A 23,518-nucleotide genomic window follows, 5' to 3' on the forward strand; every position below is an offset into this window, starting at 1 on the left:
AGATAGGTTCTTTACTCAGGGAGTAGTCGGGGCGTGGAATGCATTGCCGGAGAGGGTAGTGGAGTCGGCCTCGTTAGGGGCATTTAAACGGCTATTAGATAGGTATATGGATGATAGTATAAGGCAGTCGTGGAGGTTAGATAGACCTTAAGTTTAGGGTAAAAGTTTGGCACAACATCATGGGGCGAAGGGCCTGTACTTTTCTATGTTCTAAGATGTGTTTTCATGACAATTGATAATGAATTGTCACCATTCATAGCTATCTTTTTAATTCCAGATATTTTTTCTATTGAATTCAATTTCACCATTTGCCATGATGGGATTTGAACCCCAGAACAATGTTCCAGGTTTTTGTTCCTTTATTCATTCATGGGATGAGGACCAGGGCAGCATTTATTGCCCATCCCTAATTGCCCAGAAGGCAATTAAGAGTCAACCACATTGCTGTGGATCTGGAGTCACAAGTAGGCCAAATCAGGTAAGGATGGCAGTTTTCTTCCCTGACAATTAACAATGATCAGACTCTGTAATTCCAGGTAGTTACTGAATTCAAATTCCACCATCTGCTGTGGCGGGATTTGAACCCAGGTCCCTGGAATGTTATCTGGGTCTCTGGAATAACAGTCCTGCAAATAATACTACTAGACCATCAGCTGGTCCTGGATTATGAGTCATTGTGAAGGAACAAAGCATCAATCCAAAGAGTAGGTGTTAATAAAGCTCAGCTCTGACTGAAAGCAAACCGAAGTCTCTGGTCTGGCTCCTGGCAGTACTAAAGAGGAAGATCATCCTAGTATCACTTATCAGAATGTACTTCTTTGGGTTAAAGTGATCAAAGGATATGAGGAGGAAATGGGAAGACTGTAGGGTTGTATGAGCAGCCGTGATGATATTAAATGGGGGAGCAGGCCAGAAAGCCTGAATGGCCTTCTCTTGTTCCTTTTTATTAAACATTACCCTCACACCTTAAACACTTCACCTGACAAAGGGGCAAAACCCTGAAAGCTTATGATTTCAAATAAACCCATCGGACCGTAACCTGGTGTCATCTGATTTCTGACCTCATCCACACCAGTCCAATACCGGCACCTCCACATCACGACCCTTTTTTCTAAATTCATTGGGCGAGGACCTCACAGGGTCATCCAGCATTTATCAGCCATCACTAATTGCCCAGCTGGCAGTTAAGAGTCCACCACATTGCTGGGGGTCTGGAGTCACATGGAGGCTAGAATGTCAACTTCCTTACCTAAGGGAGGGGTAGTCATGAATCAGATGAGCTTCCCCAACCCCACCCCAGCCATGGTCTCTCAGTTGAATTCAAATACCAACATCTGCCTTGTCTGGATTTGAAAGCTGGCCCAGACCAGAAGCAGGGTCTCTGGGTGAACAGTCCAGTGATGATACACCAGGCCATTGCCTCCCTTTCTGTGAACAGTTGGTCCTTGAGTGGTCCAGGAGAGTCCGGCCGTGGGGGATGGAGGGAGGGAGGGAGGGAGGCGGCGCCGGAAGTGACGCGGGGCGGGCCCACCCGCTCGGTGCTGGGCGAAGAGATTCAGTCAGAGAGGAGCGCCCGCCCTCGGCAGACTACCGGAGAGGAGACAGGAACAGGGCCCGCTTGTGCTGGTCAGTATCGCCGAGCACGGTGCGGGCTGTGTGATCCCGGGGGAGTCCGCTCCCGATCCGTAACGGCTGCCGCCGCCCCTTCCCGGGGATTGGCGGGGGCGGGGGGAGGGTCGCATTTCCTCCCGCACTTTACGGCGGGAGCGCGCGGGGCGCTTCGCACCCCCCCCCCACGACCCTTGAGGCGGGAGCGCGCTACGCATTTCGTTTCCCTTCGTAGTAACGGGAGCGCGCAGGGGTTTCGCCCCCTCCTTTGCAGCGGAAGCGCGCGCAGGGGGTTTCGTTTCCCTTCCTAGTAACGGGAGCGCGCAGGGGGTTCGTTTCCCTTCCTAGTAACGGGAGCGCGCAGGGGGTTTCGTTTCCCTTCCTAGTAACGGGAGCGCGCAGGGGGTTCGTTTCCCTTCCTAGTAACGGGAGCGCGCAGGGGGGTTCGTTTCCCTTCCTAGTAACGGGAGCGCGCAGGGGGTTTCGTTTCCCTTCCTAGTAACGGGAGCGCGCAGGGGGTTTCGTTTCCCTTCCTAGTAACGGGAGCGCGCAGGGGTTTCGTCCCCTCCCTTGTAGCGGGAGCGCGCGAGGGCTTTCGTTTCCCTTCCCGGTAGTGTGAGCGCGCAGGGGGTTTCGCCCGCCCCCTCTCCCTTGCAGCGGGAGCGCGCGAGGGGTTTCGCCCCCTCTCTTCTCGCGGCGGGAGCGCGCAGGGGGTTTCGTTTCTTTCCCTCCCTTGCATCGGGAGCGCGTTCCACTCGTCTTAATCTACTGGTGAGTTTTTAAAAAATCCTGGAGGTTAGAGGCAGGAATGTTGCCGTTCTGATGGGAGGTGAACACAATGGGGAAGGGAAGGGAAGGGACGGGCAGGGAATGAGTTGTGCGGTGCAGAGGTCTTTTTTTCCCTCTGCTCCCTGAAGCAGGAATATGGCGGGTCACTTCCTGGTTTGTGCCTTTATTTAAAAACTACAATGTGTGATTAATCAGAACAGTTAATAATCAGAAACTGTACCATTCCACTGGGTGCTGCAGTTTAGTGAAGCACCAGATTTAATGAGCAGGTCCTAAGCATCCACCAGGCAGTTTAGAATAAATTGCATTTCATTTTTTTCCCCTCCTCTGGCAGCCTGTACAGAGAGAAACCTCGTGTGCTCCTGATAACCCAGTTTCCTGCCCCCTCCCCCTTCTCTTACCCTTTTTTATGGTTAGGGCGGTGTCCTCGCGCCCGTTCCGTGTCTGTACAGCGTGAACAGTAGACAGGAAACGTTGCTTTTAAAATCGGAAATTCGCTGCCCGTCTCTAATTCCATCTTCCATTCTTGTCAGTCGGAGCTCGCAAGTTGCCTTTGCATAAGCTTCATCGGTGGATCAGTGCGACAGGGCATAAAAAGGTGTCTTTGTACGTTATATAAATGCTGTACGTTACGCTGTGTGTCACAAGCAGTTAGTACTTTCTCCTGTTTTTAGCTGGAGGGAAGTAGGCTGCAGCATGCCCTGCTAGCCGGCCATATTGTTCGTTCATATTCTTCGCCAGAATGATTTGCAAACAAAACTGGGTTATAATTTTAAGACTGGTGTAACTGACACCAAGATAATTTATAATCAGAGGGAGTTTGTGGGCAAGTGAGAGGGCCGTTGTTTGTGCCCGTGGCTGTCTGCGAAAAAAACTCACTCCATCCCACTTATCTGCCATCTGTTTCTCTTCCTCACAATTTGCAGAAAACACCACACTGCTAGTCAGACAATCCTAACACAATGTGTTGAGTCCCTTCTTTCAGACCATAATTTATCTTTCTTCTTGCAGTCATTTTTTTTTTGGTGGCACTGAGGAAGTTCAAGTTAACTTGCCCTCTGGTATCTATTGCCAGAGAGAACGCATTCAGGCCATCTTTTCTGTTCAGCTGGCTTTGTCAAAGCATTAAATCAATCCTTGTTGTAAAAATGAAGGACCGCATAATCTTCAAATATTTTCCAGTTTGGCTCTCTGTAGTTGCTGTGAACTTAACATCAACTGCTTCCTTTGGTGAAGTGTGCCACGGTCTGCCAATTCTAAAATTTGTCTTAATGTCTCATGTTTTTCTGGAGCAGTGTTTATTGATCCTTTGTCGGAACCTTCAACTTGAAAAAATAATCTTCTATACAAGCAGTTCTTGTCTGCCTTGCTGCAATAGCAGCACTAACAAAGTGACAGGGAGGAGGAAGATAATGTTATGTTTGTGGCAAACTTGTCATGTGTTGCATAAGTAAGGTTTGCTATTTGCAATTTGATATTTCAGCCTTGAGAAACAGTGGAACTCATTGATAAACTTGAGGTTAATATTTTATCATTTTAACTAATAAATTTAAATGATAACTTCTGTCACTCATCAAAAATTGGATGGCTGTAACAAGGGGACAGTGGTGATTTAACCTGGTGGTGCTAGAAATGTGGCGGTTCTAAAAGCATTTGAACTCAACTTGCGGTTTGGGGAGACCGTGCAGTATTACAATGAATGGTTTTTGAAACAAATGTAGCAAGCCAGGTCTTTGCTAACCATTTAAAGAATGTTTGTTTAGACTATTGATACTCTTTAAATTTAATGTTTCCTTTCCTGATTGAAATGTACAAACTTTACTCTGCCCTTCCTCTAATTAAAAACATACTAAATTAGGGCTTTAACCAAGAAGAAATGCCTGCCTGCCCCTCACCAGTAGTCATGCACTGTTTTAAATATGCTGTTAGAATGATTTGTCATAATGGCCCACTTTTTTTTAATGAAACACTAGAGGAAGTAGATTCTTATTAGGTAACTATTTGACTTCATTTATCAATTCAGTTGCTGGTATGTAATTTTAATTTATTTCTATTCTGCGGTATTGTTGACAGATTCTTTCCATTTAACAAGCCAGGGAGATAAGCCTCTTGTAGCTATTTGTAGGTTTCAATTTGCTCCCAGTGGAGAAATATTCAGTATCTGCCCTACTTTCTGTTTTCAATTTGCATTGTTAAGATTTGAATTGTTTGAATAATTGCTATTTGAGGTATATTTTAGAAAGTTAAGGATTAATCTAACCACAGTATGTAAAATGTATCCCTCAAATGTGTTTTTCACCTAAATATTTGGGCCAAATTTTATTCATACCAAAACTTGGCTTTGTACATGGCTTAATCATCTTTCCTGGGTATAGACTTGTGAATTAGGTGGTGGTGTAGGGCATTTGGTCCTTTTTGTTGCTGTGCTACTTTTGTAAGACATTTAAGCGGCCTCAGTTTCATTTTCTTACTTATCACCAATACTGTTTGACTTTGGAAATTAATTCTGGAATAGCCTCACTGTCAATAAATTACCAGCACAACAATCCAATGCCTAAAAACTACAGTGATATGAAAAAATAACTTGGGCTCATGGTGACATACACCAAAAACAATTAGGGCCTCTTCAAGAAGAAAGGGAAAGACTATCATTAGTCATTAAACTCAACTCCATATTATCATAGAAAGCAGTGTGTGGAGCTGGATGAACACAGCAGGTCAAGCAGCATCTTAAGAGCACAACTGGTTGGCCTGCTGTGTTCATTCAGCTCCACGCTTTATCTCGGATTCTCCAGCGTTTGCAGTTTCCATTATCTCTCTCCATATTATCATACTTCAATGAATTTCAGGCTAGACATGATGTTGAACTCTCCTTTCATTGCTTCCATCTCTGTGCTCATTTCTTTAGACAAGAGCCCTCTGTGTCTCATCGATCCCTTCACCTGTCTCCATGCTCTTCCACCTGGACTCCCTCCTCTGGTCTTTTTCCTGCATGCAACCTTTTCATTGAGAACTGTTGATGTGACATTAACTTAATTTTTCTGCCCCACTCGCCCTATCTCACTCTGAACTGACTACACTGTGTGCTGTCAGATCCAATCCTAACTGAGGTACTGACACCTACACTGTAGAGGCTGAGCACCAGATCTCGGGCACAACCTCCTATTTCCCCCTGGCTAGACCCACCATTGAGCATAAGGCCATTGTGTCCATGATTGTCATTAACTTCAACTCCTCTGGGGAATTCCCCTGACAGCTTCCTAGATTGTGGTCCCTCAACCCTGCTTCTATCTTCTCAAAATTTGCAAACAGGACTTTTGGACAGACCCATTGTTTCTGCTTGTTCCTCTGCCGTGGATCTGATTTCTTTCTACGTTGATTAATTTTTTTTCTTTTCTTCCCTCATCCAGCCCCTCCTCACTTGACGTTGGTTTCAAAATTTCCAAATTTGCAGGCAGGAACCACTACCTCTTCACCATGGATATGCAATACCTTTATACATCCATTCCCCCATCAGAATGGTTTCGGGGCAGTCTCCTTCTTCCTGGTAAGAAGGCCTGAATCATTCCCATCCACCATCATCCTCCTCCTCCACTCCGATCTCAACCTCTCTTTAAACAGTTCCAGGTCAAAGATGTGGCCATGAGTATCTGCATGGGCCCTGCTTAATCTTGTCTCTTTGTAGGTTGTTCTGAACTTTCTTGGGCCTTTCCCCACAACTCTTTCTGGTATGTCAGTACTGCATAATTGGTACTGCTTCCCTCTTGTGGTCTGAACTGAAAAACGTAGCAATTTTACCTTGAATCCCTGTCCTCACCTTCACCTGGTCGATCTCAGATTCCTCCCTTGCCTTCCTCAACGTCCCTCGAGATAGGCTGATTATTGATATCCATTACAAACTCACCAACTCCCACAGTAACTTGCACTATGTGCCCTGACATCCTGCTTGCTGCAAGAACTCTTTCCCATTCTCCCTGTTTCTGTGTCTCCATAGCATCTGTTCTGATACCATCTTCCGTAGGGCAACCTCAAATGTCCACTTTTTCATCAACTAAGGATTTCCCATTACTGGTTGTCGGGGCCCTTAACCATGTTTGACCTTTCTCCTGCCTTCTGTCCTCACCCCTTCTCTTCCCTCCTACAGTAATGAAAGGTTCTCATCACCCCTTCGACCATTATGTACAAAGGATTGTAAGTTGCCATTTCTGTCACCTTCAAAGGGTTTCCGCAACCTGAGACACATCCCCCTCCCCTCCTCTGTCAACATTCTACAGATGTTTCGTCTGGGACTGTGGTCCACTTTTGCCTCACTGCAAGCATCACCCCACGCCCAGACGGCAGCTTCCCATGAAATCACAGGATGTATAACGCTTGCCTGTTTACCTCCTCCCTCTTTGCTGTCCAGGGCCTCTGTACTTCCTTCCATCTAGTCTACTGTATTCGCTGCTCAGTGTGATCTACCCTGTTTTGAGGAGATGAAACAGACTAGGTGATTGCTTTGCAGAACACTTTCTGTCAGTAAAAACAACCTAGAACTTCGAGCTGCCTGCCATTTGAACACATCACCATGTTCCCACATTAACATTGTCACAGGCCTGTTGCAGTGTTCCAGCAAATCTCAATGCAAGCTTGAGCAGCATCTCATTTTCCACCTGGGGACTCTGTAGCCACTCAATATCGAATTCAGTAACTTTAGAGCTGGATTCCATTTCTTTTACCCCTCTCCATACCCCACCCTGCTCCTAAGATGTTGCTTAGCCTGCAGTGTTCATACAGCTCCACACTGTTAGCTCGGATTCTCCAACATCTGCAGTTCCCATTATCCCTGTTAAACATGGGTTACTTTTAGCACAGACTGCCTTTTCTCTGCTCCTGTCAGCTCTGATCACTTATTCATCTTCTCTTCTGTCTTAGCATGCCATTCCTCACTGTCTTGTTTACCTATAGCTTTCAAATCCTGCCCACCCAAAAAAAACTGTCACCTTCAGAGATGCCAATTTTTCCTAGCTGCTACCAGTGCTGAGCAGTCACCAGGCTCAACGTCAACACTGATTTCTTCCCACCAATTTTGCCAGCTATTTTTGTTCTTGTTTTACTTCCATGTTTTTGTGATTTGTCACCTTTGCCAGTATTACAAATGATCATTTTAAATGAAGAAGGACCTTGATGTGCAAATGGCGTATCCCTAAGTATTCAAATAATCTCAGCCTCTTGTAGACCCATTCTGAAGGAAAGGCCGAGTTCTGCAGGTGAAACTATGTAGCATTGCTCATCAAATTATACTCTAATTTTTAAAAATTAATTTGGTTGCTTCAATGATATTTACAATGCAATAGTATACAGATGTGGTTTGGTCATTTATAGTCTGTTGCAAATATGACAAGTTGTGAACTCAATTGAACTGTATAGGCTCCAAAAGCACAATACAGAACATGGGTTGATGCAGGATGTAATATAGATATTTTTAATTAACTAGTTCAGAAATGTTTTGACACACCCCTGGAGCAGATGGGATAAGAGCCTGGCCTTCTGCCACTAGGATGCTTTAATATATTAATAATCTCAGTTCCATGGCAGTTACTTTGCAGTCAACTTTTATTGTATTAATGCTTTATTAGCTTGAAATTGAGTAGTGAAAATAGCGCACAGGAAAATTGTTTGCATGTAATTATTTGCCATCATTAGCAACAATTTCTGGGCGTCACCAAATGTAATAAAAATTACTTGAAACAAATATTAATTTCTAATGTGCTACTGAAAATCCTGTCCCAGGTTGCCAGAAGAGCCAACAAATAGTCAGTTATCAAATCTTTCCAGTATTGTGATGAATGCATCCAATTATTTCCCTGTACGGTTGTTCTGTACAATGTACCCACTGCTAAAATCACAACGATTACTAACCTTTGTGCAGTAGTTTTGCTTTGCAACGTTGGTGCAATGCATTACCATAAGGTGATAATATTTTGACAGGCCTGCTTTAGAAATTGCTTGACATCTGTAACATGAAAACAATAACTTCTGTAGCTTTGCAGTCCCAGCCTAACAATAACATTTTTCAGTCAACTACAGTGCGATATGACACTCATGTTGTTTGAGCAGGAGCTGGATATACTGGAAGGCATATGTAACTAACATGATATACAAGGTTTGGAGTCAACAAGGAGTCGAATGAATCTTTATTGTACCTTTTCTAACTGGAAGTAGTTACTGTTTGATACTGATGTTGAACTGTTTGAAGGTAATAACAAATCAGCCTCTGAAGATGTTAATCTCATAGTCTGTGGTCTGATAGACCAGTGGAAGGAATGCAGCATGGTTGGTAGGCTATTTGCATACAGAGAAGCACCTTGTGTGCATTTCATACATTATTAATGTAGAGAACTAGCTGCAGGGTGAGAAAAATTCTTCATTTTTTGCTAGCGTCCATCTGTTGCATTGCACTTGTCAGCTTTTAGAAACTTGTCTGTTCTTTGTCGTTTAACTTTCTCTAATGTGGTAATCCCATTACTTATGTTTTTATTGACAGTTGAGGCAGCATTCCCTTGTCATAATGAAAAATATTGCCAAAGAATATCAATGATCCTAGGTGTTCCTTGAGCACTAAATGTAACTAACCTTGAACCTGTGAATAAACATTTTGTCGATTCTTATTACTTTGTAACCATGTTATTTCTCAATGATATCAGAGTAACGCAAATATATCTATGGCCATGAGCAAACGATTGAACCAGCTATGCCTGCCTCTTTGTAGGTTACGTGGAACAGTCCCTCTTCCGCACCTACACAGGCCCCAAACCCCACCTCTTCCTCCGGTACATTGATGACTGTATCAGCGCCGCCTCTTGCTCCCCAGAGGAGCTCGAACAGTTCATCCACTTCACCAACACCTTCCACCCCAACCTTCAGTTCACCTGGGCCATCTCCAGCACATCCCTCACCTTCCTGGACCTCTCAGTCTCCATCTCGGGCAACCAGCTTGTAACTGATGTCCATTTCAAGCCCACCGACTCCCACAGCTACCTAGAATACACCTCCTCCCACCCACCCTCCTGCAAAAATTCCATCCCCTATTCCCAATTCCTCCGCCTCCGCCGCATCTGCTCCCACGATAAGCCACTCCCACACATCCCAGATGTCCAAGTTCTTTAAGGACCGCAACTTTCCCCACACAGTGATCGAGAACACCCTTGACCGCGTCTCCCGTATTTCCCGCAACACATCCCTCATACCCCGCCCCCGCCACAACCGCCCCAAGAGGATCCCCCTCGTTCTCACACACCACCCTACCAACCTCCGGATACAACGCATTATCCTCCGACACTTCCGCCATTTACAATCCGACCCCACCACCCAAGACACTTTTCCATCCCCTCCCCTGTCAGCTTTCCGGAGAGACCACTCTCTCCGTGACTCCCTTGTTCGCTCCACACTGCCCTCCAACCCCACCATACCCGGCACCTTCCCCTGCAACCGCAGGAAATGCTACACTTGTCCCCACACCTCCTCCCTCACCCCCATCCCAGGCCCCAAGATGACATTCCACATTAAGCAGAGGTTCACCTGCACATCTGCCAATGTGGTATACTGCATCCACTGTACCCGGTGCGGCTTCCTCTACATTGGGGAAACCAAGCGGAGGCTTGGGGACCGCTTTGCAGAACACCTCCGCTCAGTTCGCAACAAACAACTGCACCTCCCAGTCGCAAACCATTTCCACTCCCCCTCCCATTCTCTAGATGACATGTCCATCATGGGCCTCCTGCAGTGCCACAATGATGCCACCCGAAGGTTGCAGGAACAGCAACTCATATTCCGCCTGGGAACCCTGCAGCCATGTGGTATCAATGTGGACTTCACCAGTTTCAAAATCTCCCCTTCCCCTACTGCACCCCTAAACCAGCCCAGTTTGTCCCCTCCCCCCACTGCACCACACAACCAGCCCAGCTCCCCCCGCCCCCCCCCCCCACTGCATCCCAAAACCAGTCCAACCTGTCTCTGCCTCCCTAACCGGTTCTTCCTCTCACCCATCCCTTCCTCCCACCCCAAGCCGCACCCCCAGCTACCTACTAACCTCATCCCACCTCCTTGACCTGTCCGTCTTCCCTGGACTGACCTATCCCCTCCCTACCTCCCCACCTACACTCTCTCCACGTATCTTCTTTACTCTCCATCTTCGGTCCGCCTCCCCCTCTCTCCCTATTTATTCCAGTTCCCTCTCCCCATCCCCCTCTCTGATGAAGGGTCTAGGCCCGAAACGTCAGCTTTTGTGCTCCTGAGATGCTGCTTGGCCTGCTGTGTTCATCCAGCCTCACGTTTTATTATCTTGGAATTCTCCAGCATCTGCAGTTCCCATTATCTCTGATACTGATTGAACACTCTGCTCAGGTTGAAAAAGATTTTAAAACAACCTACTGAAAATCTTTTATACTGATTGTCTTTTGTTAAATTATTAAATGTTAGAATCCTGAATATTTGTTTTAAACATACTTATCTGCATAGTTTTGCTTTGGATGTATGGGATAAGTTGAGTATAGAAACATCTTGTTTGCTTATCTGGCTGGCTTAGACAGATTTATTTTTGTGAAATTGAAGGGGAATTCTAATCAATTTTACATCAGAATTGCGCACAATTCCTTGTAATTCAGACATCCAATATAACTATTAAAAATATTTTAAATACTCCTGTTGGAACTCTGAACAGAAGCTTTTCCAGAAGAACCACCACTTTAGTGCACAACCCCCCCACAGTGGGGTTGAGGCACTGTGTCCTGAACAAAACTTTGGAGTGGTTTGCTTCAGACAATGATGGCTGCCTGGGAGCTCTGTCTGCATAAGCACTTGCAGAAGCAATAAAAATGGTAAGCCTTGCAATGCTTTAAAAACAAAACATTGAATCCCAACCCCACACTCCTCCCCACCCCCCAAAAAAAGTGGCACCTCACTTGCTCCACGCCAATGGGACAAGCGCATGCAGGTAATTGAAATCTGTGGGGGAAACAGTTTTCAGGATGTACGTCATGTGGAAGTTTAATTTCATTTTTGAAATAAAAAAGTGCTGCAGGGTTTGCAAGGCAAATCTCTTGGGTTTAGCATTTTAGCAAATGTTTGAACTATATTAAAGTATACAATAATACCCCTATGTCTGTAACTGAATTGTGAAAAAGAACTACAATGAATTTGTTTCAAAATCTATAATTAATGGAATTCTATACAATATTTTATGTTGACATTTCTTTTCACAAAGAAAGGGTAGGGGACACAAAGTAGAGGTGAATGTAGTTCACGTTTATCCATTTTAATTCTGTACTTGCACTGAACTCTCCCAGACAGCACTTATTCAAACTCTGGTCTCCCAATTTAAATTAGGTGTTTAGTGATCTTACTGATTAGAAAACAATTGAATCAGTCTTAGAAACATGATCTGAAAACTTTACTCTTTGTCTTGCCATGAATAGTTTATAATTTAAATCCCAACACTATTTAGCTTGTGGATTTTAAGTTGCAAGTATGTCTGAGTCATGGTGACTAGCAAACTAATATTGATGGTTGTCTAAAAATCCATACTAATATTGTTTAGGAAAGAAGATCTGCCTATCTTACTTGGTCTGAACTATGTGACTGCAAACCCACAGCATTATAGTTGATGTGTAACTGCCCTTTGAAATGTCCTAGCAAGCCAAGCTGTCTCTGAGTGTGAAGGAGACTCGGCTGAAGTGAGATGGCCTACGAATGAGTATTTAACCTGCGGTTAAAGTCGCAAACCATTTCCACTACCCCTCTATTCTTTAGATGACATGTCCATCATGGGCCTCCTGCAGTGCCACAATGATGCCACCCGAAGATTGCAGGAACAGCAACTCATATTCTGCTTGGGTACCCTGTAGCCCAATGGTATCAATGTGGACTTCACCAGCTTCAAAATCTCCCCTTCTCCCACCGCATCCCAAAACCAGCCCAGTTCGTCCCTCCCCACCCCCCCCACTGCACCACACAACCAGCCCAGCTCTTCCCCTCCACCCACTGCATCCCAAAACCAGTCCAACCTGTCTCTGCTTCCCTAACCTGTTCTTCCTCTCGCCCATCCCTTCCTCCCACCTCAAGCCGCACCTCCATTTCTTACCTACTAACCTCATCCCATCACCTTGACCTGTTCGTCTTCCCTGGACTGACCTATCCCCTCCCTACCTCCCCACCTATACTCTCCTCTCCACCGATCTTCTTTTCTCTCCATCTTCGGTCCGCCTCCCCCTCTCCCTATTTATTCCAGAACCCTCACCCCATCCCCCTCTCTGATGAAGGGTCTAGGCCCGAAACGTCAGCTTTTGTGCTCCTGAGATGCTGCTGGGCCTGCTGCATTCATCCAGCCTCACATTTCGTTATCTTGGATTCTCCAGCATCTGCAGTTCCCATTTACACTGATTTAACCTGCGGTGTTGGCGTTGTCCTGCTTCACAACCCAGCCATCCAGTCAATTCAGCTAACTGATGATTGACTGGATGGCTAGTTTCTGATGCAGAGTAACTTCAACAGCATGGGTTCAATTCCTACACCAGTTAAGGTTACCATGAAGGTTAATCTTTTCAACCTCGCCTGAGGTAGCCCTAAAGTTGACCTCCCCACTAGTCAACTTTCTTTAATGAGAGAGTAGCGCTGTCGTCTGCTGGGGCTGCAGTAACTTTACCAATCAGTGTAAATATATTCCTATCAAAAATTCTGAGGGGAGGACCCTCCATCCAAGGTTAATGAAAGAATTTAAAGAAAGCATCATACTTGTTGAAAGTGCATATAATTATGCAAAGATGAATCAGGAAGAGAAAATTAGTTTGAGAGGAAGCTTGCTTGACTTTAAGACCTACTTTACTAACTTTAAAAAGTAAATAAAGTGATCCTCTGAAAGCTGAGAATTGGGAGTTAACAGATGGTAAATGGTGGATGAAATGAATAAATATTTTGCTTCAGTCTTTGCTACAGGTGGTATAAGGAAGTATCCCAGTAATACCTGTAAATCACGAAGTTGAAGGAAGAGAGGAGCATCACCAGGGAAGTGGTACTGAGTAAACTGATGGAGCTGCAGGGCTCATAAAACTGTGGGTACTGATAGACTTCCTGGTGTCTTAGATGATTAATAATTGGGCAGGAGTTGGTTCTAATGTTCCAAAACTTTAGATTCTGGAAAGGTTTCATCAGACTGAAAAATAAGAAATACCCTCCTATTTAAGGAGGGAGGGAAGTGAGTAACTGTCAGTTAATTTCACCTGGTGTTGCAGGGAAGGGTTGTAATTGGTTAGTAAGGAGACATAACTGCATGGGAGGTAATTCAGAGGGGTTTACTGAGTGGGTATTTGAAATAAGGGTGTTGCCTAATGAGGAAAGATTGAACAGGCTGGGCTTGGTTTCATCACAATTTAGATTGTGGGTGATCTGTCTGATTGAAGATTGTAAGATTCTGAACAGTGTTGACAAGATGACAGGATAGAAATGAAAACAATGCTTTCTCTTGTGAACAAGCCCCAGAGATACTGCACGCAATATCAAAATTAAGGGGTTGTGCCTTTTATGACAAAGGTGAAGGAAGTGTGTTTCTCTTGTTGGTTTGTGCAATTTTAGTACTTGTTGCCTGAAAAGGTGGGGTTCAGTGAATATTTTTGAGGTGGTGGTAGACTTTTGTTAACCGAGGTTAATAGGTAATGGGGTAGGTGAGAATGTGGATTTCAGAACACACACACATTGGCCATAGTCTAGTCGAATGGCACAGCAGGGTCTGAAGGGCTTACCCCTAATTTGTTGGGTGATGTATCTTTTTCCCTCAGTTGATGGCAGTTAGGGTTGGCTCAGAAGTGCAAGCCTTGCCAATGAAGCTCACATCCCATGAAGGAGTAAAAGGGGTGTGGTTTTAAGTTTCTAATTCCAGGGCATTTACAGTGAAAACATAGAATGATTGTAGATTGCCTTGCACCCCTTTGCTTATTTGCTGTTTTCCTGTTGGCTGTGCTGCACTGACTGCAGGTTATTAAAGCTTTTTTGTGCAGTATCAGTACTTTGTGTGGATTTCATGATTGCTGAATTGTTCGAAGTGGCCAATTACTTGGTTTTGGGTATATATTCTTGAAGTAGTGTTGGTGACCCCTGGAATAATAAACGCTTACGTCTCAACCTAGGAGCAACACTGCAGTGGCAGCCTTTCCCATGGCAGGAACCAGATGGTTTTATTTTATTCATTCGTGGATGTAGGCATTAATTACCCGTCCCCAGTTGTTGAGAAACATCTAAATCCTCAACTGAAAATCTCGGCAAGTAAAAAGGTCATCTCAATGAATCCTGCACACTGAAGCCATTGAACTGGCTTGCAGATTTTCTTTTTCCTCTGCCATTTTTTTTTGTCAATCTCTATAATTGTGTAAGGAGGCTGCGTTTTAACTGGTAGAGTTAGGTGTTAATAGTTCAGAGTTCTCACCACACGTTAACAACTGTTTATTTGTAATAAATAGTTCTTGTTAAGTACAACAATTTGGTCTGTTTTCTGTGAGCCTCCATCTATCCAAAAGGTAAACTGGGGACTTTACATATTTTGATAACGTTTTCAATTTAACGACAATGCTGGGAATAGTGGGAATTGATTTCTCGTGCACTACCCTGTGAGGTGTTTCATTATGGAGAAATCTTTGAAATTAAACCATTTTGACTGCTAAAAATGGTGTTTTTCTTTTGGCTTATAGATTCTCAATAATAAGTGAGTGCATCTGAGAATTTCAGAAGTGGTGTAATTTAAAATTGTGTTGTTCTGTAATGTGCTCCCGAGTACAAAATTATTGAAGCACAACAGATTCCTCTCTTATTGCACAACTTGCTTCCTATCAAAAGATCCCTGACTAAAGCTTGTGAACCATGGCAACTAATTGATGTAAGCAGACTTGTCTACAGTACAGAGCCCTCAGCCTGTGTGTGTCATGAAATATGCATACAAGATGGGTTGGTAAATTTTGTCCTGCTAATTTTGTCACTTTAGCAATTATTGCATATTTATAAAAGACAGTTTGTTTCGATTGAATCAGTTATGCAATTGACCCTACTCTGGAAATGGTCTTTGTAACTGGTCATCAATTAAATTTGTAAATCTGAAGTTGTCTCCAGTTGGTGCTGATTATTTCAGTTTGCATCACCACCTTTGGGTTTGTTGTGAACATTGGTTTAGATTCTAATTAAAAACTGTGCTAATTTTGGCCCACCTACATCAGCATTTATCTTTTTCACTTAAAGTGCAAGAAAACAACTTCAAACTTCTGTTCTAGTGTAAAATCTGTTCAGATATCTTTTTCTTCTCCAAACTTCGTGTTAAATGTGGCATTTAAATTCAATACAAACGCATTCCTGCTTGTAAACATGGAGATGTATCATTGAAATTTTTTGCTGCCAAATACATGGGCACATACTTGGCTTTCTTTTAGTGAATTTAAATATCAATTAGTATACCGTGCTATGAAAGTCAAGTGAAGTGTCTTGGGTTGAAGAGAACATGCTCTAGATTGGGCTGTTTATGTGGATTAATTTCTGTTAGTCAGACAGCAAAGAAGACTAATGAATTGCTCTGATTTGCCTTTAGATTGAGGGTAATTTGTGGACAGGGAATTATAACATGCAAAGGTATAAACTACTATTATTTCAGAATAGCTATAAACTTTGGGTATATTGGTGTCCACTTTGTTTTTATCAAAGTATATCTCTTTTTCCTTTTTGCTGTATTTAAACTGTTCAAAGGAGTTTGCAGTGGTGATTTTAATAAGTGGACATAGACACACTGGCCTGAATGCATTTCACTTATACTGCCTTTCTAGTAAGGGAGAATCTGCTTTGCAATGAATTGAGTTTTGATGATCAATGGTGCCTGATTTCAAAATGCAATTTCTGGTGGCTACTTCATGGACAACACAAAGTCTGTTAATTTTAGCACTCTTGGCTGAATTGCCCCCTCCATTCCAAAGCTTAATTGGAATAGAAATGGCTGAAAGATGAAAGTAATAGAAACATACAACATGAAACAGACCCTTTGGTCCAACTCGGCTGTGACGACCAGATATCCTATATAAATCTTGTCTTATTTGTCATCATTTGGCCCATACCCCCCTCAACCCTTCCAACTCTGCAAAGAGTATTCCAGGCATGGTCTCACCTCCTTGACCTGTCTGTCTTCCCTGGACTGACCTATCCCCTCCCTACCTCCCCACCTATACTCTCCTCTCCACCGATCTTCTTTTCTCTCCATCTTCAGTCCGCCTCCCCCTCTCTCCCTATTTATTCCAGAACCCTCACCCCATCCCCCTCTCTGATGAAGGGTCTAGGCCCAAAACGTCAGCTTTTGTGCTCCTGAGATGCTGCTGGACCTGCTATGTTCATCCAGCCTCACCTTTTATTATCTTGGATTCTCCAGCATCTGCAGTTCCCATTATCAGTGGTCTCACCAAAGCCTTGTGCAGCTGCAATAAGACATCTTTGTTTATGCACTTGCATTCTCTTGCAATGAAAACGAATATTTCAGTTGCCTTCTGAACTGCTTGCTGCATCTGCGTGTTTGCTTTCAGCGTATAAGGATACCTAGGTCACTTTGTGCATCGACATCTCCCAATCTATCACTGTTTAAATACCCTGCCATTCTGTTTCCTATTGAAATGGAAACTTCATGTTTAATCATGTTATACTGCATTTGGCATGTATTTGTTTAAATTGCCGTGAACACTCTTTACTTCATCCAAAACACAGTCAAATCTTGCCAGTTTTGTCGTCAGCAAATTTGGAAGTATTACGTTTACACCCCTCATCCAAATTGGATGGCTGGGGCACAAGCATTAATCCTTGTGGTATTCCATTTTCACTGGAAGGCAGTGACTAATTATCTAATTATTTGGACAGTTTTCAGTTTGCTAACCAGTTCTTAATCCATGCCAGCATATTGTGTCCATTCCCATGTGCTCTAATTTTGCACACTAATCTCTCGTCGGTACGCACAAACCTCTCGCATCCATATAGGGCTTCTGGAAATATATTAATTCCAGGGAAGTAGTTACTTTAGTATGGTAAAAAGCATTCATTGCTTTATCATGATTCACAGTTGCCATTCCCAGAACTTTCTTTGAACTTGAAAGGCTTTTATTTTGGCAAGCTGTGACTGATTTAATGTAATTTCTAAATCCAGTATTTTGGTAAATATCTTTATTCCTAACCTAAATTTTATTTTGTTAGTAAAGTTCTGTTTGTCAACTGTAAAGTTTCATTGATTTATATATTTAGGAGCCACCTCTTACTAATTTGGGTGCGCAGAATTCTTTTTGGTAATGAGGCAATGGTTAATACGGCTTCAATGCTGAGATAAATGAACACCATTTAACTTTCCTATAGCCTCCAGAATGCAGAAGATTGTATTGAGTGACCTAGATTTTGCTTTTCTGCAGGTTGTATTTCAGACATTTGGAAAATATTCTTGTAAAATGGGTGAGAACAGGAAAACAGTTTAAAACTGCCACTGTGTGGTGTGTGTTTTTGTTTAGAAGACAGTATCAAAATTAGAGTGGAATTCGATGTAGACAAGTCTGTGAATAGGAAAAGACATGCCATTTTAATCACTTATGCAGCGTGAGTGTAGCATATCCAGTCATTTGACTGCAAGGGCCTGACGATGGTATTTCCACGTGTACGGACAAGAATTTGGAAACCTAATTTTGATTCCAGTGTTAAAATAGCTTGAAGCTAGTCAGAAAATTTAGAACTATTCACATTTTTTAGGATAAATTAGCTTTCAGCTTGGCTAGTTTAGAACATGTATCAACACCGTCTCAAAAAATGGACTACAACATAGCTATGTTTTTTTTGTTTTAAAGCTCCTACTGTGACAAGCAAAATATTGACAAGATAAGTTGATACTTTGTTTGCAAATGGACACATGTCAGGACAGTAAAGCTGAATTGGGTTTCAGCCAGTCAAGAAATTTGAACTACCTTTGGCTAATGTGTGATTCTCATTGAATTAGTTCTTTCGGGTTTGTTTATGCTATGGTAGAGGACAGTACGTTCAGGGGATCAGCATTGGTGGCCGGTGGGGCGGCGGTGGTCGGGGCAGTGGTGCGGAGGGATTGGTGTTCGGGTGAGAGGTGGGGGGGGGGGGGGGGGGGGGGGGAGGGGGGGGGGGAAAGAGAGGTATTGGCGTTAGGGGTGGGCAAGGGATCAGCAGTGGGGGGGGGGGGAGGTATTGGCGTTAGGGGTGGGCAAGGGATCAGCAGTGGTGGAGGGGGAGCGGGGGGTTTGGTGCTGGAAAGACAGATCAAAAATCATAGAATTGGGATAGGTCGAAGGGGTTGTTACATGCAACCCACTATTTCATTAATCCTACGGATATCCTGTTCAGTCTCCCGTTAGTGAACTTCTGTACGAATACACCACAAGTTCCATACAAGCTTAACTGTTTCCCCAACAAGAGAATCCCTTTCACTTTTTCAAAGAACCAGTAACATGCAGAGCCCTGTAAAGGCAATGCCTATGGGAAGGGGAGGGTAGGGATCGAATCAAAGTTGAGTTGGTGGGAGAAAAAAGCACTCCACACCCCACAGTGCCCATCTCTCCCAGAAGGCATCGAAAGCTTTGGCGGACACAGTGTGCCCCTTCTGTGGGGACACCCAGGTTTGAAAATACCCATGAAGAGGGACAGGCAATTGACCATACTGATCTCCTCCACGGCCTGCTGCCTGGTCCTGTTAATGGCCAGCTAAAGACCCACTGAGATTCTCCAACCTGCTCGCCCCCCCCTCTGTCAGGAGCATGGGGCTGAAGTGCAACCAAAAGCGCAGAAGGTTCTTTAGATAACTAAACAAGGAGTGCCAGCACCCATACCAGATATAGACATGGTCCCTGGGCCCCACAGAGCCACAAAACAAACAGCGCAAGAGTCTGTGAACACCTGCGGTTTGGTTGCATGAGACCATTGCATGCAACACCCTCAACCCCAGATCCCCAAGAGAAAGGGGGAACTCCTGTGTAGTGAGCCCTCTACTGGGGATCCCTGTCACCCGATGGTCGGGGAATGCCTTTCTAATTCTGCCTCATCAATGACCTCATCGAAAACCGTTCTGAAAGCAGTGACAAGAAAGTGTTTTTTTTGGTGATGACTTTTTGCTAGATTTGACCTGTTTTTCCCTACACAGATGCTGCTTGTCTTAGTATTGTCACTTAATTCTGTTAAGCACTTTCAGAGTGAACCTTTTTCCCCTTTTTCCAAATTTGATTGGTAGATGTCTATTGGCTTTTTGCCTGTGAAACCGTCACAGTTAACTTGTTCGTAGGATTCTTGTGGTGCAGTGATAGTGTCTCCACCTCTGCTGTGCACGTGGTGGGTGGTGTTCCTACAAGTGGTAATATGTCGATGATCTGACAGGTCTTGCAGAGGTTGCCATGGCAGTGTGGTGTAGTGGCTAATGTTGTCCTGAAGGATGGGTATTTTGCTGTGAATGACGGTCTGTTTAAGGTTTGGCAGCTGTTACAGGGCGATAAGTGGAGGTGTAGAGATGAGCTTGGTGAGATGCTCATCATCAGTGACACACTGAAAGCTATGAAGGGCATGGCACAGTTTCTCCACTCCAGGGAAGTACCGAATGTTGAAGGGAACTCTATCCGTTGTATCCTGTGTCTGGCTTAGGTTGTTGCAGTTTTTCCACTGAAGCACGTTGGAACTCTTGATTGAGTTGAACGTCATGTCCTATTCTTATGAAGGGTGTCTTTCAGCATCTTTAGGTGTCTGTCATGTTCCTCCTTGTCTGAGCAGATCCTGTGTACGCGCAGGGCTTGCCTGTAGTGGTTGGCTTTTTTAATGTGTTTAGGGTGGAAGCTAGAGAAGTGCAGCATGCAGCGTCATCTGTGGGCTTGCAGTAGCGTGAGGTACGGTACTGAGGTGCCCTTGATGGAGATGCAAGTGTCCAAGATTGAGACTGATTCTGAAGGGCAGTCCATGATAAGTCTAATGGGATGAAACTTGTTGATATCATCGTGTAGTTGTTTGTGATTCCTCACGGAGTCCAAAGAAAGAAAGTGTCATTGAATCTGGTGTATTACAATGGTTGGAGGTCCTGTGCAATAGAGAAGTCTTGCTTGAATGTTGCACATGAAAATGTTGGCATATTGGGGTGCAAATTTGGCCTCCATGGCTGTTCGGTATGTCTGGATGAAGAGCTGGTTGTCGAAGATGAAGACATTGTGGTCGAGAATGAAGCAGATGAGTTGCAGGATAGTGTCTAAAAATTAGCACAGGGTCCCATTGCCTGATACAATGGAGCATCCAGGTGTGTTGGCTTTGTGTATCTTAGGAGACTTCTACTGCCTTCCGATGCGAGAAGTATGCGGGATGATAGTGCGTAAGATGCTCTGAAGGTCTTGATCATTCTGAGTTAATGTGTTTATGTTGTTTGATCGGATCGGTGGGTAGTTGTCTGTAAGAGTTCTTATACCCATGTTATCCCAACCATTTAACTTGTTTCCAACACCACCTTTATTTTAATTTTTTGTAATTATCTCTCTACCTCAATCGGATTAGAAGTCATCCCTTCACCTGCTAGTCAGCTGTTGACACTTTACTCACACCATCTGACACTTATGACACTGTGGACACTTATTATTCAACCTGTTCCACTCATAATTTGTGTATGATCTTTTGATCTCTGCCTATAAATTCTGAGCCCATGTGCTTCTCTTCCTTTACCCAATGAATAAGCTGCGCTTCCAAAGCTTGTGAATTTCACATAAACCTGTTGGACTATAACCTCGTGTTGTCTAACCTGGTCCACCCCATTCCAACACTGACACTTCCACACCTTTTCAGATAAGACTTTAAACCGAGACACTGTTTGGTCAATTTTTAATGTAAAAGATCCCCAAAGTTATGTTGAAGAGGTGCAACAGAAATATCCACTGTGTCCCTGCTGCTTTGTATGTTACTAATCTTAACTTTTAAAATGTGTCAACATTTGAAATATTAGAGCTAATTAAATAAAAAAAACGGATTAATATGTTACTTGCTGAGAGAACCGCAGGCGTCAAAGATCAGTGTTCTACTATCTCTCCTTCCATGTTTGACTTCAAGAATTATAGTTGGTGGGGGGGGGGGGGGGAATCCTCCCTTTGCATTATAACAGTTATGATCTATGGGACAGGTCCTCTTATTTAAGATTTTCATTTAATGTGATTGCAGTTTCAGTTCTCAAAGGAATGATAAAATTGTGCCCTAGAGCACTCTAAACACAGACTGAATTTAGATGAATGAGAGAATTGATAACCCAAGTAGCAAGCAGGGACTTGTCTCACCTTTCCCTTTATAAAAGTACTTAATTAGGCTCTATCCCATAATGTTCATAACAATGAGACGATCTTGAGATTTTTTTAGACTAACGAAACGAAAAGTATACTTTAGAATCAAGAAAAATCAGCAAATAGCTTATTTCCAGAGCAGTTTGTTTTTAGGTTTATTACGATGTGATTAAAGCTGCGTTTTTCTCATTCCTGTTGATGTGAGCAATTGGTTCGTGGCAATTGAATGAATAACAATACTTCAGTACTGAGAATATACAGCCCTTTGAGGGGAAAATGAGAGTGGGGTATTTCAACTTTATTTGCATCTGCACCATTAGCATTCAACTGAAACTTGCAATAACATAGAATTATACTATACACTGGATTATTTAATAGATCAGGAATTTTGAAAGATTTCTAGTAGAATTTTTGAGAAAAGTATATGTTGAGCTGAGTCAGATTATTGATTATCATGGATCTAGTTATACATCATAAAGAGGATCCAGCAAATGTAATATATTTGCATTTCCAAAAGATGTTTGATAAGTTATAACACATTAGGCTACTCAAGAGCCAGTGGTGTAATTAGCATGGCTAGAGGATTAGCTGTAGATTAGAAGGCAAAGACCTGGGATAAGGAAGGCATGTTCAGGGCCACAACCTATAATTAGCAAAGAACCAGGGGTGTTGGATCTACAAAGATCTATTAATGACTTAGTGATAGTGATTCACTTCCCTCATCCATGCTCGTGGATGATACATGATTGGAATGCAAGTGGTGAGGATGACATAGTCGGTGGGAGGGGTGTGCGGGGGGGATATAGATAAATTGAGTGAGTAGGTGGCCACTTGGCAGATGGAATATAATGTGGGAAAATTTGGCCTTGGGCACTTTGGCGGGAGGAACAGAGGAGCTGAATATTAAGTGGAGAAAGACTGCTGAAAGCTACAGCACAATGATTTGGTAGCTTTTTAACATTAGATTAGATTCCCTACATCCTTGGGGTCCTGGAAAAGCTAAAACAAGTAAACCTGTTCTATGATTGGATTCAGTTCAGTAGGTTCTGGTGATTCAAAATTTTGGTATGTTTGAATGTTCTTCTAGTGAAAGTGAAACTAATGGAATGTATTAATAATAATAACTCCTGAAAAACTTATCTCAACGATTCATAAAACTTTCAATTGTTACGCTGCAAAAGGCTTTTCAAATAGTGCCGACTGAGCATTGACTTGCTGCTATTCTCCTGCCCTTCCCACATGACCCTGCACAGTATTTCTATTTAAATTATCTAATGACATCTGGAATGCCTCAGTTGAAGCTGACTCGACCACATGTCCAGGTAGTGTATTCGAGGTAGAGCCACTCACTAAATGATAGAACTTCTCTTAGGTTTGAGACATTTTGGCATTGAGCCTTCAAAGGCAATGGAAGAAGAGTCGTTTGAATATTTTTAAGGTGGTGGGTAGGACCTTGTCGGGCAAGTGAACTGTCAGTGTAGATGCGAATGCAAGATTTGGCTCAGTTTTTTTTTCAGCCATTATCTCACTGAATGGAACAGGCCTGAAAGTCCAAATGACCTACTTCTCTTTATTTATACGTATAGCTCAAGACTGACAGGACTTGACTGTAAACTGGAAAGGTGGAAGGAATGAATGTGGGAAGCTTCCTTCTTGGTGTAGGGGCACCATTGATTTTAAAATTATTGAGAGCTGCAAAGGTTAGAAAGCAGTGTATGCAGATGACTGTTGTACCAAGGAATGTTTGTGTTTCTGTGGGTTTTGTTTTGACTCCTTTAGCAAAA

The 23,518-nt window shown here is 43.4% G+C and overlaps 1 protein-coding gene across 2 annotated transcripts in view; it reads left to right on the forward strand.

Moving 5' to 3' along the window:
- The first annotated feature begins 1,506 nt into the window (after positions 1–1,506).
- The window catches only part of arhgdia (Rho GDP dissociation inhibitor (GDI) alpha), a 52,395-nt gene continuing 30,383 nt past the window's right edge, over positions 1,507–23,518 (forward strand). Inside the window, exon 1 of one of the 2 annotated variants that reach the window (XM_048555178.2) lies at positions 1,507–1,626. The gene's annotated coding sequence lies outside the window, so the exon portion shown is untranslated. Of the gene's footprint in view, positions 1,627–2,263; positions 2,380–23,518 lie in introns of those variants that run through there. The other variant, XM_048555179.2, reaches the window with a different exon arrangement.

This window comes from Stegostoma tigrinum, chromosome 22 (genome assembly GCF_030684315.1).
Source record: "Stegostoma tigrinum isolate sSteTig4 chromosome 22, sSteTig4.hap1, whole genome shotgun sequence".
Classification (NCBI taxonomy): domain Eukaryota; kingdom Metazoa; phylum Chordata; class Chondrichthyes; order Orectolobiformes; family Stegostomatidae; genus Stegostoma; species Stegostoma tigrinum.